The 18,221-nt window shown below is 43.4% G+C and overlaps 1 protein-coding gene across 2 annotated transcripts in view; it reads right to left on the bottom strand.

Moving 5' to 3' along the window:
• The window catches only part of CDC40 (cell division cycle 40), a 105,161-nt gene that overhangs the window by 4,467 nt on the left and 82,473 nt on the right, over window positions 1-18,221 (bottom strand). The window lies entirely within an intron of this gene.

Below are 18,221 nucleotides of genomic sequence, written 5' to 3'. Positions count from 1 at the left end.
AGGCAAACATTTAAAACAAGCTACTTAAAACAATGTAAAAACAAATTTAAAACAATTCAGAATCATTTAAAACCAATTAAAAATACTTTAAAAACCTTGGAAGGCCAGGCCAAACAAGTCAGTCCTTAGGGCTCTCTTGAAGGCCAACAATGAGTCAAAACTATGGATATCTGCTGGGAGTGCATTCTACAGACCAGGAGCAGCTACAGAGAAGGCCCGGATCTGAGTCACCACCAGATGTGCCAGTGGTAACTGGAGATGGATCTCTCCGGAGGACCTCAACGTGCGATAGGGATCACACAAAAAAGGGCACTCTCTAAGGTAACCTGGACCTAAGCCGCTCAGGGTTTTAAAGGTAATAACCAGCACTTTGTATTTGGCCTGGCAACATATTGGCAGCCAATGCAACTGTTGATAACAGGCATAATATGGTCTCTCCAGGTTACCCCAGAGACCAGTCTGGCTGCCACATTTTGGACTAACTGAAGTTTCTGAACTATGTACAAAGGCAGTATAGAATGCATTGTAATAGTTGAGCCTGGAGGTTACCAGCTGATGCACCACTGTTGTATGATGGCTCTCTTCAAAGAATGGATGCAGCTGTCAAATCAACCAAAGTTGATGGAAAGTGCTCCTGGCTGTAGCCTCCACCCAGTATGCCGGAGAGAGGGCTGGATCCAAAAGCACTCCCAGGCTGTGTACCTGTTCATTCTGGGGGAGTGTAACCTTATCCAGCACAGGAAGATCTAACTCATCCTTCAAATTTTGACCCCGCACAATGAGCACCTCAGTCTTGCATGGATTCAGCTTCAATTTGTTTCCCTCATCCAGCCCATTACTGCCTCAAGGCAGGCATTTAGGAAGTGAATACTATTTCCTGATAAGGAGAAACAGATTTGGGTGTAATCAGAATATTGATAACACCCAGCACCAATTCTCTTGATGACCTCACCCAGCGGTTTCATTTAGATGTTAAAAAGCATTGGTAACAGAATGGAGCCCTGAGGGACTCCATATAATAGTTCCCATTTTGAAGAGAAACCGTCACCAAGCTCCACCATCTGGAATCTGCCTGAGAGAAAGGAGAGGAACCACTGCAAAGCAGTGCCTCCTATTCCCAACTCCCCCAGGTGATCCAGAAGGATACCATGGCCAATGGTATTGAATGCTGCCGAGAGATCCAAAAGAGCCAACAGAATCACATTCCCTCTGTCGATTCCATGGTAAAGGTCATCCATCAGGCCGACCAAGGCTGTGTCAAGCCCATAGTCCGCTCTAAAACCAGTTTGAAATGGGTCTAAATAATCTGTTTCCTCCAAAACAGCCTGGAACTGGTTAGCCACCACTCTCTCAAACATCTTGCCCAACCAAGAGAGAGTGGAAACTGGCCTATAATTATCCATCACTGAGGGATCTAGGGAAGGCTTCTTAAGAAGTGGTCTAATCATTGCCTCCTACCCTACCTCAACAATGAGTTAATGATATTAACTAGGCCACCTTCAATAATTCCCCTGCTAGACAGAAGCAACCAAGTCGGGCAAGGTTACAGAGATAGGTGGTAGGATGCACCGCCCCAAGCAGCTTGTCCACGTCCTCAGACATCACAGACTGAAACGGATCCAATCTAATACGGCAAGCGGGTTTGCTGGTCACCACCTTAATAGACTCCACAAAAACAGTGGAGTCCAAGTCGGCTCAAATACAGAAGATTTTGTCCACAGGGAACCCCTTAAAAGCATTACAGCAGTACATAGTCTCCAGGGACTGGTACAAACTGGAAGGAGCCTGAATCAAACTCCTCACAACCTGGGACAACTCTGCTGAACACGAACCTGCAGAAGCGATGTGTGCAGCCCAGAATTGCTTTTTTGCTGCATGCACCGCCTCCGCATGAACCTTCAAATGGGTTCTGCGCTGTGTCCTGTCACATTCAAGCAGAATTCTCCACTTGCGTTCCAGTTGCCTACCTTGCTGCTTCAGACCCCGCAACTCCTCTTAAAAGGGGCCACTTTTAAAGCAGGTCAGAAGGGACGCTTAGGAGCGACCATGTTTACTGCCCTGGTGAATTCCATATTCCAGGTTCCCACCAGGGCATCAACAGAATAACCTGAAGCACCAACACTGAAACCCTCCAAGGCTTTTTGAAATCCTACTGAATCCAGCAGCCTTCTCGGGTGGACCATCTTAATAGCTCCAACACCCCTGCAGTACTGGATTGTGGCTGTGAAACCAACCTAGTGAAACCAGGTGGTGGTCCATCCATGACAATGGGGAAACCACAGGATCCCCACCCATGAAACACCCCCCTAATCGGAACAAAAGATTAAATCAAGTGTGTGACCAGCAACATGCGTTGGTCCTGAAAATAATTGGGATAGGCCCATAGTTGTCATGGCTGCTATGAACTCCTGAGCTGCACCCAAAGTGGATATTGAAGTCCACCAGCACTAAAAGTCTGGATGACTTCAAAACCAACTCCGAGACCAACTCCATCAGTTCAGTTAGGGAGTCGGTTCGGAAGCAGGGTGGACAATACACCAACAGAATCCCTGAGCTATCCCTAGTTCCCAGCCTCAGAAATACACACTCAGTATAAGTCACCGGGGTCCTGGTAAGGGAAATGGTATTCTTATGGACCACAGTCACTCCACCCACCACCCCATCCCATTTTCCCTCGCCTGCTCCACAAAAGAGTATTTATTTATTATTTATTTAACATACTTTCATACCATCCAAAACTTACGTCTCTGGGCAGTTTACAACAGAACAAAATAAATGACATCAAAAAATTAAAACATTAACTAACACAATAAATGACAACAAAAATCAAAACATTAGCTAAAATAAATTACAGAAAATTAAAACATTAGAACAATTATAAAATTTTCAAAACAATGTTTTAAAACAATGTTAAAACTATTAAAACTGTATTTAATTAAAAGCCTAGGTTAACAGATGCATCCTTAAACCTTTTTAAAATTTGAGGCAGCAACGGAGAAGGCCCATCCCTGAGTAGCCACCAGATGAGCCGGTGGCAAATGCAGATGGACCTCTCCTGATGATCACAATGAGCGGTGGGGATCATGACGAAGAAGATATTCTCTTAAATACCCAGGGCCCAAGCTGTTTAGGGCTTTATAGGTTATAAACAGCACCTTGTATTTTGCCCAGAAACTTATCAGCAGCCTGTGTAACTCTTTCAATACAGGAGTAATATGGTCTCTCTCAGATGATCCAGAGACCAGCCTAGCTGCCGCATTCTGGACCAGCTGTAGTTTCCGGACTACATAGAAAGGCAGCCCCATACAGAGTGCATTGCAGTAATCCAGTCTGGAGGTTACCAGCATATCTCTCACTGTTATGAGGTCATTAATCTCAAGAAACGGATGCAGATGGCGTATCAGCCGAAGCTGATAGAAGGCACCTCTGGCCACTACCTCGACCTGGGACACCAGGGAGAGGCTTGGATCCAGAAGCAACTCCAGATTGCGTACCTGTTCCTTCTGGGGAAGTGTGACCCCATCCAGAACAGGCAGATCAAACATCTCCCAAGTTCTGACCCCACACAATGAGTACCTCTATCTTATCTGGATTTTGTTTGTTATCTCACATCCAGCCCATAACCACTTACAGGCAGGCATTTAGGGAGGTTATACTCTCTCCCGATGCTGACATGGAGAAATAGATTTGGGTGTCATCAGTATACTGATAGCCCCCTGCACCAAATCTGATGATCTCTCACAGTGGTTACATGTAGATGTTAAACAACATCGGAAACAATATGGAGCCCTGATGGACACCATACAAAAGTTCGAATTTTGAAGAACAGCAGTCTGCAAGGGACACCATTTGGAACCTGCCCAAAAGGCAGGAGTGGAACCACTGCAAAGTAGTGCCCTCCACTCCCAACCCCCTCAGATGCTCCAGAAGGATAGTCTGGTCTATAGTATCGAAAGCCACTGAGAGGTCCAAAAGGACTAACAGAGTCATACTTCCTCTGTCAATTCCCAATTGGAGATCATCCATCAGGCTGACCAAAGCAGTCTCTACCCCATAGCCTGTCCAAAAGCCAGTCTGAAATGGGTCTAGATAATCCGTTTCTTCCAAGAATGCCTGGAGTTGTGAAGCCACTGCCCTCTCAATTACCTTGCCCAGACACGGAAGGTTGGAGACAGGCCTGTAATTACTCAGCTCTGAGGGATCCAAGGCAGGCTTCTTCAGAAGTGGTCTAATAATGGCCTCCTTAAGGCAAGGTGGAATCCTGGCCCTGACCTCAGAGAAGCATTTATGAGCTTTACCATGCCTTCCACAACAACCCCCCCGCCACCAAATAATATAAGCCATGTCAGGCAAGGGTTAAGAGAACAGGTGGTAGGCCATACTGCTCTAAGCAGCTTGTCCACATCCTCACGAGTCACAAACTGGAACTGATCCAACCAGAGGAGTTGCTGGACACCACATCAGATAAGTATCTGTGGAGATTGAATCTAAGTCGGCCTGAATACAAGAAATTTCCCCCACAAAGAATTCATTAAACTTATCACAGTGGGTAATCGAGGGATCCAGATTCTGATTCAAGGGAGGAGGGGTACATACTAGCCTTCTCACAACCCTGAACAACTCTGCCGGATGTGAAGTAGAATCACTTCTTTGCCATACATATTGCCTGAGCATAGGTCTTCAAATGTGCTCTATGTTGTAATCTGTTGGAGTCAAGTTGAGTCTTCTTCCACTTACGCTCTAGTCATCTACCTTGCTCCTTCAGCCCCTGTAGTTCTTCCATATACCAAGGGGCCAATTTTGCAGTGGGTCGGAGAGGACACTTAAGAGCGATCATGTCTACTGGGCAAAGAGGCACCTTTTACCATGGTGATTCTCTTTATTCAGCAGGGGGAGAGTAACTGGCCCTATCCACCCTCAGCACAGTACTTCCAGTGACTTGCTGGTGTCTAACTTACATTTCGTTTTAGAATGTGAGCCCTTTGGGGACAGGGAGCCATCTTATTTATTTATTGTTTCTCTTTGTAAACCGCCCTGAGCTATTTTTTGGAAGGGCGGTATAGAAATTGAAATATTATTATTATTATTATTATTATTATTATTATTATTATTATTATTATTATTATTATTACCACCACCAAAGCATAGAAGGAGAAACTGCAAGAAACCTAGAAACACCAAATGAAGAAGAAACAGTGCAATTCTGGGGGAAATTATGGGACAATCCAATAGATTATAATAAAAAAGCAGGCTGGATGAAAGAGGTCAAAAAATGTAACCAACAAATGCAAGATCTAATAATAACACCAGAATTAATAAGTGAAAGAGCAAAGAAAATTAAAAATTGGACTGCGCCAGGCAACGATGAACTGCATGGCTTTTGGTTTAAACACCTAACAAGCCTTCATAAACAACTATCAAAACAGTTCAATCACATTTTGCAAGGAGGTGATATTGAACAATGGCTAACAACTGGGAAAACTCGTCTCATCATGAAAGACCCAGCAAAAGGTGCAGTTCCAAGTAATTATAGACCGATCACCTGCCTGCCAACCATGTTCAAATTATTAACTGGAATAATAGCAGATGAAGTGATGCAACACTTATTAACTAACAAACAGCTCCCAGTTGAACAGAAAGGAAATTGCCCGAACACCAGAGGCACAAAAGACCAGCTGCTGATTGACAAAATGATTTTTAAAAAACTGCAAGAGAAGAAAAACAAATCTAAGTGTTGCATGGATTGACTACAAGAAAGCCTTCGATTCATTGCCTCACACATGGATACTAAAATGTTTAGAAACAACTGGTGTCAGCAAAAACATTCAGATATTTATTAAAAAAGCAATGAGCATGTGGAGTACACAGTTAACAATCAGTGGTGAGACACTTGGACAGGTTAGCATCAGAAGAGGCATTTTCCAAGGGGACTCACTAACCCCTCTGTTGTTTGTAATCGCCATGACCCCACTTTCACAAATACTAAACAAAACAGGCCTCGGATACCAAACATCTAAAACATCAAGTCAAATCAACCATCTGCTGTACATGGACGATCTGAAGTTGTATGGAAAGTCCCAGTCAGAAATCGAATCACTGCTAAACACTGTCTGTATATTCAGTAGCGATATAGCAATGGAGTTTGGACTAGACAAGTGTGCTGCATTAATAATGAACAGAGTGAAAATAACAAAAACAGAAGGAATAGAACTGCCCAATGGAAGCAACATCAAGAACCTGGAAGAGAAAGAACCTTACAAATACTTGGGCATTCTCCAGGCTGATAACATCGCACACACTGAAGTTAAAAGAAAAATGGGAAGTGAATACATTGGGAGAGTTCAAAAAAATCCTAAAGTCCAAACTCAATGGCGGGAACACCATACAAGCCATAAACACCTGGGCTATACCTGTTATCAGATACACTGCAGGAATAATAAACTGGACCCAGGCAGAGCTAGAGACGCTAGATCGTAAGACAAGGAAAATCATGACCATCAATCATGCTCTGTACCCCCACAGTGATGTCGATAGGCTATACCTCCCTCGCAGCTCAGGTGGAACAGTAATGCTGCAAGTCCATCAAACAGTAGAGGAGGAGAAAAGAGGCCTTGAAGAATATATCAAGGACAGTGAAGAAGATGCACAAATGGTCAATAACGCGAAACTATTCAACACCAATGAAAGAAAGCAGGCCTACAAGAAAGAACAAGTCAAGAACCGAGCAGAAAAATGGAAAAATAAGCCCCTGCATGGTCAATATTTGCACAATATAAGTGGAAAATCAGACATCACCAAGACCTGGCAATGGCTTAAGAATGGTTACTTGAAGAAAGAAACAGAGGATTTAATACTGGCTGCGCAAGAACAGGCATGAAGAAGAAATGCAATAAGAGCCAAAGTTGAAAAATCCACAACAAACAGCAAGTGCCGCCTTTGTCAAGAAGCAGATGAAACAGTGGACCACCTAATCAGCTGTTATAAAAAGATCGCACAGACTGACTACAAACAAAGGCATGACAAGGTAGCAGGGATGATACACTGGAACATCTGCAAAAAATACAAGCTACCTGTACCCAAAAATTGGTGGGACCATCAAATTGAAAAAGTTGAAGAAAATGAAGATGTAAAAATATTATGGGACTTCCGACTACAAACAGACAAACATCTGCCACACAATACACCAGATATAACTGTAGTCGAGAAGAAAGAAAAACAAGTCAAAATAATCGACATAGCAATACCAGGGGATAGCAGAATAGAAGAAAAAGAAATAGAAAAAAATCACCAAATAGAAAGATCTACAAATTGAAATTGAAAGGCTGTGGCAGAAAAAGACCAAAATAATCCCAGTGGTAATTGGCGCCCTGGGTGCAGTTCCAAAAGACCTTGAAGAGCACCTCAACACCATAGGGGCCACAGAAATCACCATCAGCCAATTACAAAAAGCAGTTTTACTGGGAACAGCCTATATTGTGCAACGATATCGATAACAATTGACAATAAAATTCTGGCACCCCAGGTCCTTGGGAAGGACTCGATGTCTGGATAAAACAAACCAGTCAATAACACCTGTCTGACTGTGTAAACAAGAAATAATAATAATAATAATAATAATAATAATAATAATAATAATAATAATAATACTGCCCTGGTGAGTTTGCTATTCCAATTTTCTACCACAGCATCAACAGGATCACCGGCAGAGCCAACACTAAATCCCTCCAAGGTTTCTTGGAATCCTATTGGATCCAATAACCTTTTTGGGTGGACCATCCTAATAGGCTCTTCAGCCCTGCGAAGGTGGGAAGTGACTGAGTCCAAACTTAACCAGATGGTGGTCCGTCCATGACAATGGGGAATCTCAGGAATCCCCACTCACGGAACACCACCCTGATCAGAGTGAAAGACCAAATCAAGCATGAGACCAGAAATGTGCATCAGACCCGAGACCACTTGGGATAGGCCAATAATTGTCATGGCTGCTACGAACTCCAGAGCTGTACTGGACAAATTGGTCCGGAAATGAACACTGAAATCCTCCAGCACCACAAGCTTGGGGGACTCCAGCACCAAGCCCGAGACCAAGTCAGCTCAGTTAGGGACTCTGTTGAGCAGCGGGGCGATCGGTACACCAACAGAAGTTTCAATCTATCCCTGGTCCCCAAACTTCATTACACACATTCGATATGGTTGGACACTTCAACAGTGATCCTGATATGGGAGATGTTATTCTTATAGACCACAGCCACTCTACCTCCCCGCCCACAGCCCCTCACCCGCTCCTCAACAGAGTACCGTGGAGGGAAGCTGGTACCAGACCAGGCCACCAGCCTCCCTCAACCAGGTCTTTGCAATACAAACCAGGTCAGCTCCTTCCTCCTTCATCTCTGCTAGTAATTCTGTTGCTGCTCTGGTGAAAACATGGAATAATGAACTCACTAGAGCAGTAGACACAATTAATCCTAAGCATCCTCTTCAACCTGCTTCAAAATTAGCCCTGTGGTATTCAGAAGAAGTACGAGAGCTGAAGCAGCAAGGTAGATGACTAGAGCGCAAGTGGAGGAAGACTCAGTGCAAATCTGACAAATCACAACACAGAGCACATTTGAAGATCTATGCTTAGGCAGTGTGGGTGGCAAAGAAGTAGTTCTTTTCTGCCCACATTGCTTCCACAAATTCACATCCAGCAGAGTTGTCTAGTGTTGTAAGGGGGCTAATATGTGCCCCCTCTTTCTTGAATTTCAACTTGCTGTGGTGTTTTCAATGAATTTTTTGTGGATAAAAGTTATTGTATTCTTGCTGAACTGGATCCCACAGTTATTTCAGAGTCTACTGTAGAGGAGTTAAACAACTCCTCTTATTGGATTAGATTGGAACACTTTCAAGTTTGTGATGCCGGAGTGCTTCGGACTGTACACACTACACCCTATTTTCTTGACCTTTGCCCAACTTGGCTTATTTCATCTGGTAATCATATTTATTTTATTTAACAAATTTGTATATTGCCCACTACTGAAGGCTCTAGGCAGTTTACAGCATAAAACAAAACAAGACATTTTAAGTTAAAACATAAAAGATCAAATTAATACACCCATAAAAACACACCAACAAACTCAAAAGCTTGGCTGAAGACATGTGTCTTTAGTTGTTACCTAAAAGCAAACAGGGATAGAGCAGCAATAATCTCAGCACAAAGTGCATTCCACAGCCCTAGGACAACTAAAGCGATGACCTGCCTTTGAGTTATCACCAGATGATCTGGCGGCACCCTCAGACGAACCTCCCCTGAAGATCTTAATAGGTGGCGGGGTTCATAATGAAGAAGGCATTCTCTTAAATACCATGGGCCCAAGCCATTAAGGCTTTATAGGTAATAACCAGCACTTTGTATTTTGCCCAGAAACCTATGGGTAGCTAATGTAGATCATTTAGAATCAGAGTAATATAGTCTCTATGGGACAGCCTGGAGACTAATCTGGCAGCAGCATTCTGCAACAACTGCAGCTTCCAGATTATGTACAAAGGCAGCCCCATGTAGAGTGCATTGCAGTAGTCAAGCCTGGAAGTTACCAGCACATGTACCACTGTCTTAAGGTCACTCATTTCCAGGAAAGGGTGCTGTTGGCGAACCAGTCGAAGCTGATAAAAAGCACATGTGGCTACCACCCCACCTGAGATATTAGAGAGAGGGTTGGGTCCAGAAGTACTCCCAAATTGTGAACCTGTTCCTTCTGGGGGAGTGTAACCTCATCCAGAATAGGTAGATATATCCCATTTCCTGAACTGCAGCTTCCTACAGTGAGCACCTCGGTCTTGTTTGGATTCAGTCTCAGTTTGTTATCCTTCATCCAGCCCATTACTGCCTCAAGGCAGGCATTTAGGGAAGGTATGCCATTGCCTGATGCAGCTGATATGGAGAAGTTGATTTAGGTGTCATCAGTGTACTGATAACACCCTGCACCAAATCCCCTATGACCTCTCCCAGCGGTTTCATGTAGATGTCAAAAAGCATTGGAGACAAATTGGAGCCCTGAGGGACACCATGCAAAAGCTCTCACTTCGTAGAGCAGCAGTCTTCAAGTACAGTGAGGGAAATAAGTATTTGATCCCCTGCTGATTTTGTCCGTTTGCCCTCTGACACAGAAATGACCAGGCTATAATTGGAATGGTAGGTTTATTGTAGCTGTGAGAGACAGAATAACAACAAACAAACCCTCAAAAGCCCAGTGCCCAAAAGTCAGCGATGGATTTGCATTGTAGTGAGGGAAATAAGTATTCGATCCCTTCACAAAAGATGTCTTAGTACTTGGTGGCAAAACCCTTGTTGGCAATCACAGAGGTCAGACGTTTCTTGTAGTTGGCCACCAGGTTTGCACACAACCCAGGAGGGATGTTGTCCCACTCCTCTTTGCAGATCCTCTCCAAGTCAGAAAGGTTTCGAGGCTGATGTTTAGCAACCCGAACCTTCAGCTCCCTCCACAGATTTTCTATGGGATTAAGGTCTGGAGACTGGCTGGGCCACTCCAGGACCTTCATGTGCTTCTTCTTGAGCCACTCCTTTGTTGCCTTGGCTGTGTGTTTTGGGTCATTGTCATGCTGGAATACCCATCCACGACCCATTCTCAATGCCCTGGCTGAGGGAAGGAGGTGCTCACCCAAGATCTGACGGTATATGGTCCCGTCCATCGTCCCTTCGATGCGGTGAAGGTGTCCCGTCCCCTTAGCAGAAAAACACCCCCAAAGCATAATGTGTCCACCTCCATGTTTGACAGTGGGGATGGTGTTCTTGGGCTCATAGGCAGCATTCCTCCTCCTCCACACACGGCGAGTTGAGTTGATGCCAAAGAGCTCGATTTTGGTCTCATCTGACCACAACACTTTCGCCCAGTTCTCCTCTGGATCATTCAGATGTGCATTGGCAAACTGCAGACGGGCCTGTACATGTGCTGCCTTGAGCAGGGGGACCTTGCAGGCACTGCAAGATTTCAGTCCTTCACGGCGTAGTGTGTTACCAATTGTTTTCTTGGTGACTATGGTTCCAGCTGCCCTGAGATCATTGACAAGTTCCCCCCGTGTAGTTCTGGGCTGCTTTGTCACCGTTCTCATGATCATTGCAACTCCACGAGGTGAGATCTTGCATGGAGCCCCAGACCGAGGGAGATTGACAGTTATTTTGTGTTTCTTCCATTTGCAAGTTATCGTGCCAACTGTAGTCACCTTCTCACCAAGCTGCTTGGCGATAGTCTTGTAGCCCAGTCCAGCCTTGTGCAGGTCTACAAACTTGTCCCTGACATCCTTCGACAGCTCTTTGGTCTTGGGCATGGTGGTGAGTTTGGAAGCTGAGTGATTGCTTGCTTCTATGGACAGGTGTCTTTGATACAGGTACTGTAACAAGCTGGGATTAGGAGCACTCCCTTACAGAGGGTGTTCCTCATCTCAGCTCATTACCTGCATATAGTGAAAAGACACCTGGGAGCCTGAAATCTTGCTGGTTGATAGGGGATCAAATACTTATTTCCCTCACTACAATGCAAATCCATCGCTGACTTTTGGGCACTGGGCTTTTGAGGGTTTGTTTGTTGTTATTCTGTCTCTCACAGCTACAATAAACCTACCATTCCAATTATAGCCTGGTCATTTCTGTGTCAGAGGGCAAACGGACAAAATCAGCAGGGGATCAAATACTTATTTCCCTCACTGTAACACCTTCTGAAATCTGCCTGAGAGTTATAAGCAGAACCACTGCAAAGCAGTGCCCTCTACACCCAGTTCCCACAAGCAGTTGAGAAGGACACCACCCTCTCAAATCACCTTGTACAACTATGGGAGATTGGAGACAGGTCTATAATTGACTACCTCTGAGGGATCAAGTGTAGGCTTCATTAAAAGAAGTCTAATAATTCCTTCCTTTAAACAAGGAGGCATCCTACCTTCCCTCAGCAAAGCACTTATGACCTCAACCAGGCCCTCTCCAACAATCTCTTTGCTTGATATTATAAGTCGTGTCGAACAAGGGTCAAGAGAACAGGTGGTAGGATGCACAGTTCGAAGTAGCTTGTTCATGTCCACAGGAGTCACAAACTGAAACTGATCCAATACAACCATATTGGAACTTTTAGCAGGGGTACTCCATACCCCCGCTAAAGACTCTGCAACCACTATGGAATCCAAAGAGGTATTATCAGAGAGGGTCTGGTAAATATTATAAATGCTTTTCTGAGCGAGGGCAGGACGCCTTCTTGTCTTAAAGAGGCTATTATTAGACTTTGTTTGAAGAAACTTGCATTGGATCCCTCAGAGTTCGCTAATTACAGACCTGTTTCCAAATTTCCATGGTAGGGCAAGGTGATTGACTGGGTGATGGCCTCTCAGCTCCAGGCAATTTTGGATGATACATATTATCTAGACCCATTCCAAACCAGCTTTTGAGAAGGTTATGGCTTTGGGACGGCCTTTGACAGTCTGATGGATGATATCCAATTGGCTATCAACGGAACGAGTATGACACTGCTGATCCTTTTGGATCTCTCAGTGGATTTGGATACCGTTGTTCATGCTATCCTTCTCGGTCGCCTGAAGCGGGTGGGATAGGGTGGCACTGTTTTACAGTGGTTCCGTTCCTACCTCTCTGGTAGATCCTAGATTGTTGCTTGGAGATTGCGGCTCTGCAAAGCAAGAATTAAAGTATGAAGTTCCACAAGCCTTCAAACTATCTTCAATGCTCCTTAACATCTACATTAAACCACTGAGAGAGATCATCAGTTGTTTTGGCTCAGGGTGGTATCAATCTGCCAATGACATCCAGATTTATTTATCCATATTGACCTCATCAGGAAATGGCATAACTTCCCTAAATGCCTGCCTAGAGGCAATAATGGACTGGATGAGTGATAACAAACTGAAGTTGGATCCAAATAAGACAGAGGTACTGACTGTGGGTGATTGGGACCTGAGAGATGGTGTAGATCTGCCTGTTCAGGATGACGTTACACTCTCCCCAAAGATATATAACTTGGGAGTGCTCCTGAATCCAAAATTCTCTCTGGTTTCTCAGGTTGAGGCAGTGGCCAGGAGTATTTTATCATCAAGTTTGGCTGATTTGTCAGCTACACTCATTGCTGGAGATAAATGATTTTAAAACAGTAGTACGTATGCTGGTAACCTCAAGGTTTGACTAGTGTAATGCACTCTACATGGGGCTGCCTTTGTATGTAGTGTGGAAACTACAATTGGTTTAGAATGCGGCAGCCACACTGGTCTCTGGGGCAACATGAAGGAACCATGTAACACAGATTTTAAAGGAACTGCACTGGCTGCTGATATGTTTCCAGGTGAAATACGAAGTGCCGGTTATTACCTATAAAGCCTTCAACGGCTTGTGTACAAGGTACTTAAGAGAGTATCTTCTTTGTCATAAACCCTGCTTCCTATTAAGATCAGCTGGGGAGGTCTGGTTAGGGTTGCCACCAGCTTGTTTGTGGTGATCCAGGGACTGGGCCCTCTCTTGGAACAGCATCCAAGAATAGCATCCCAGGGCTTTGGAATTTGCTCCCTGTCAAAATAAGAGCATCTCCATCTCTGATTTCTTTTTAAAAGACCCTAAAGACTTGCATGTTTTCTCAGGCTTTTAACTGAAATTAATTTTTAAACTGTGATTGTTTTTATCTTGTGAAATTGTTTTAATAATGTTTTATATTTGTTATGTTTTAAATTGTGTACATCACCTAGAAATACACCTATCAGGCAGTATATAAATATGATAAATAGTTACAGCAGTATTTAACATTATGTTTGAAACATAACTTGATTATTTAGAATGAGACTTCACTATGGGTAGAAAAAACATTCAGTGTAGAGGGCAGTTCATATGTTTCACTTTGTGACTGCTCTGACTAGATCAAATCCTTCATCAGATGCCTCAAAAGGTTTCCATTTCCTGTATGAGCAGAAACTGATCTTGCCAACGTTCTGCAGCCTTGCTGCAGCCAATCACCTGGCTCTTCCCAAGCACTTTCCTGGGCCTGCAGCTGATGGTCTCACCACTCTTAACGGGCAAAGGGTCTCCCATTACTTTCATCAACCTTGTCCATGGCTGCCCCTTGCATTTGGAAAACTTTGGAAGAATGCCTTTCCAAGCAAAGGTTGCCAGAGATTATGCGAGACTTGGGAAGAGTCCTAATTTATGCTGGTGTGTATTTTGCTTACTAGATATGTTGTCCTTTTCTTATATTTCCCTCTCCTCCACCAATAATCTAATTTTTGATATTAAAAGTAATTCTCTATCTTATTTTGTACTGTGTATCGCTACACACTTTATGCTATGCATAAATAAGCACATAGCAATATTCAACATGGTCTTTCTGTTACTCTGTCTTTGTTGAGAGGAAATGAAAGGTATAACAAGGATCTTTAAATAGAACATCTCCTTGAGCATAAAAAAATGCCCCCCCCCCGCCCCGGCAAACTGTTCCTGTGGTGGGGATCCTTGAGTATTAGAATATCAAAGGTAAGGGTGATCCTGCATTTAAATAACTCTGGAGTATTCTGGTTTGGATGCTATGATCTAAGCATTCGATTTTAATAAAAGTGGAGCTTGTGACATGTACAAGGTCCATCACGCCCTCTTGCACATGCCAGGATTCCTTTAGATCTTGGGTTAATGAGACTAAAAATCTGAATATAAGATCTTCTTCAAATAGTAGAGATCTTAAAGACTTCACCACACTTAGATGCGTGTGTACAAAAATGTAATTAATTAATTAATTAATTAATTAAAATATTTAATATACCGCCCAATCCACAGACTCAGGGTGGTTACAATGATCTCTCTAATTTTTTTCATCTGTGTGCGGAATGAATTTTGTTCTGGGTGGCAGTATCAAGGCAGCACAAGTATTCAAAATGGGGCCTTCTTGATTCTTGATTCTTCTTGATGGGGCCTTCTTGATTCTCTTTAGATCCCTGAGCGGGATCTAAAATTAACTGAGTGGACATCCAAAAACGTGTGAGCACACGCACACGTGCATGCCTTAGAGGGAACACTCATGGTGTACAAAGCAAGAACAGCATCAGAGATTAAAAAACAATAATAATGTTTCACAATTCTGTTCAAGATACATAATTGCCCATTTTAGTTTACTAGATGTTGTTTGGAAACTACAGTTGCTGGCACAGTGTGTTGGTTTGATGATCTCACCAGCTTCTATGGGTGGCACTGACGACTTAACAATGTAGAAAACATTCATTACACAGCTACATTAACCATAATATTTACATACTTCACAATTAATGTCAAATGAGATGGAACATAAGTACTCTCATGAAGGTTAATTGCTACTTAAATTTGTTCATATAACCATGTGAATGCATAAATCCAAGGGAGTGAAAATCTACCTCCAGCACTTTTAGACCTTATCAAGACTAGATAGCTTTTTAAAAAAATCAACCCTGCTCCACATCCATCGTGTTTAAAAGTCAACAAGACAACTGGTAATGCTGCAAATGCATCTATTCAGCGTGGCAAGATGCCTCTGCACTTGATTTTAATTTTGTCGTTTACATTCAGCACATTGTTACCCACCTCAGAAAGGTATGACTTCAAAAAGGGATCCAGAGGGGATCCAGGTAACTACAGGTCAGCTAGCTTAATCTCTGCACCAGATAAATGGATGGAAAACATACTTAAGGACAAAACTGTTTAACATATAGAAGATCAGGCCTTGCTGAAGGAGAACAAGCATGGCTTCTGCAAGTCTTGCCTCATGAACCTTTTGGAGTTATTTGAGAGTGTCAACAGGCATGTGGATAAAGGTGATCCAGTTGACATAGTATACTTGGACTTCCAAAAGGGCTTTTCACAAAGTTCCCCACCAAAGGCTTGAGTAAACTTAGCAGTCAGGGATAAAGGGACAGGTTCATGTGTGGATTGGTAACTGGTTGAAGGACAGGAAAGAGAGGATAGGAATAAATGGACAGTTTTCACAAGTGAGGGAAGTAAGAAATGGGGTCCCTCAAGGATCTATACTGGGACCAGTGCTCTTTAAGGTGCTCATAAATGATCTAGTAGTTGGGGTGAGCAGCAAAGTGGCCAGATTTTCAGATGACACTAAACTATTTAGGGTACTGAAATCCACAACAGATTGTGAGGAGATCCAAAAGGATCTCTCCAAACTGGGTAAGCGGGTGATAAAATGGGAAATGCACTTTAGTGTAAGCAAACCGCCTTGGGGTTTTCTTTTAACGAAAGGCGGTATAGAAATGTAAAAACAAACAAACAAACAAACAAACAAACAAACAAACAAACAAACAAACGTGTAAAGTTGCTATGACCCAATTTCACACATACACTGATGGGGTAAGAACTGTCAGTGACTGACCAGGTGAGAGATCTTGGGAGTCGTAGTGGACAGCTCACTGAAAGAGTGAGCGGCAGCTGTGAAAAAGGCGAATTCCATGCTAGCGATCATTAGGAAGGGAATTGAAAATAAAAATACTATTATAATAATGCCCTTAAACAAATCTATTGTGCGGCCACATCTGGAGTACTGCATACAGTTTTGGTCACCGTATCTTAAGGTGGTCATTATAGAACTGGAAAAGGTGCAGAAGAGGGCAACCAAGATGAGCAGGGGCCTGGATGATGAGTTAAGGCTACAGCATCTGGGGCTTGTTTGGAAAAGAGGCGACTATGGGGGGACATGACAGTAGTGTGTAAAATTATGTATGGCGGAGAGAGAGTGGACAGAGAGCTTTTTCTCCCTCTCTCAACACTAGAACCCAGGGTCATCCCATGAAACTGAAGGCCAAGAAATTTAGAACTGACAAAAAGAAGTACTTTTTCAGAGTGCATGATTTCTAAGGAATGCTCTGCCACGGGATGTGGTGATAGCCACTAGCTTGGATGGCTTTATAAGGGCTTAGACAAATTCATGGCAGACAATTCTATCAATTGCTATTCATCTGGTGGCTATAGGCCACCTCCAGCCTCAAAAGGCAAGATGCCTCTAAATACCAGTTGCAGCAGAGCACCAGCAGGAGGGAGGACATGTCCCCAGCTCTTGCCTGTGGGCTTTACAGAGGCATCTGGTGGGCCACTGTGTGAAAAAGGATGCTGGAGTAGATTGGCCATCGGCCCGATCCAGTAGGGCTGTTATTACTTTTATAGACTATGATTCTGAGGGCTGGGGCCAAGGCCCCCAAGAACACAATTAATTGTATCAGAATATCTATTTTTATTTATTTAATAGAATACATTGATATACTACTACAAAATCTCATAGGTTAAACAATTACCACCGCAACTACTGCAATTCCCATATCATTGATCAATTTCTCATGTTACAGCAAAAGCTCTCATGTTAAACAGAGACAGACCCCTAAGAGTAATTGATGGTACTGATGAGCCAGTAGGTGGTGCTCTTTCCTCAACATCAATAGCAAACCAAGGCCCCATAGGTCTTACTGAAATTCATCTGACATTTTTATGAAAAAAATGGCCATTGGAAGTTTGCTGACATTCTGCTCATTCTAGTTTCTAACCTGGAAGGTGTCTTGTGCCCCAGCATTCATTGTTGACTGATCTGGAAGTCACAGACATACTATGATAGTGGAAAATGTACTTACTTTGCCATGTTTTCGCATTACTCTTTCTGCAATCTCCCTTTTAAATTTTGAGTAGGATGTAGTAAAGCTAGCTTTCATCATAGGCAGTTCAGATATACCAGCTAACTCTGGTTTATATATCAGGCCAATGAGATTCCAAGCTCCCAAGTTCATCATTCCTCATTCTACTCTTACCGGTCATTAAGTCTTATCACCAACTTGGGGTTTCAGTGAAGGCATGCTGTGAGGGAGCTCCTGTCTGGTGCTGAATTTCAGCTCTATTTTCATGGCCCTAAACCATCTTTCAGTCAGCACTACGGTGAGATATTAACTGAAAGCAAATAGCAACAGAAGAAGCTGTCTTATACTGAGTCAGGCCATAGGTCCATCACGCTCAGTATTGTCTGCACAGACTGGCAGCGGCTTCTCCAAGGTTACAGGCAGGTGTCTCTCCCAGCCCTATCTGGAGATGCCAGGAAGGGAACTTGGAACTTTTTGTATGCAAGCTTCCCAAAGTGGCCACATCCCTTGAGGGGAATACCTTACAGTGCTCACCTGTAGTCTCCCTTTCAAATGCAAACTAGGGTAGGCCCTGCTTAGCAAAAAGGACAATTCAT

This window comes from Hemicordylus capensis, chromosome 1 (assembly GCF_027244095.1).
Source record: "Hemicordylus capensis ecotype Gifberg chromosome 1, rHemCap1.1.pri, whole genome shotgun sequence".
Classification (NCBI taxonomy): Eukaryota; Metazoa; Chordata; class Lepidosauria; order Squamata; family Cordylidae; genus Hemicordylus; species Hemicordylus capensis.
This window is presented reverse-complemented; position numbering and strand designations above follow the sequence as displayed.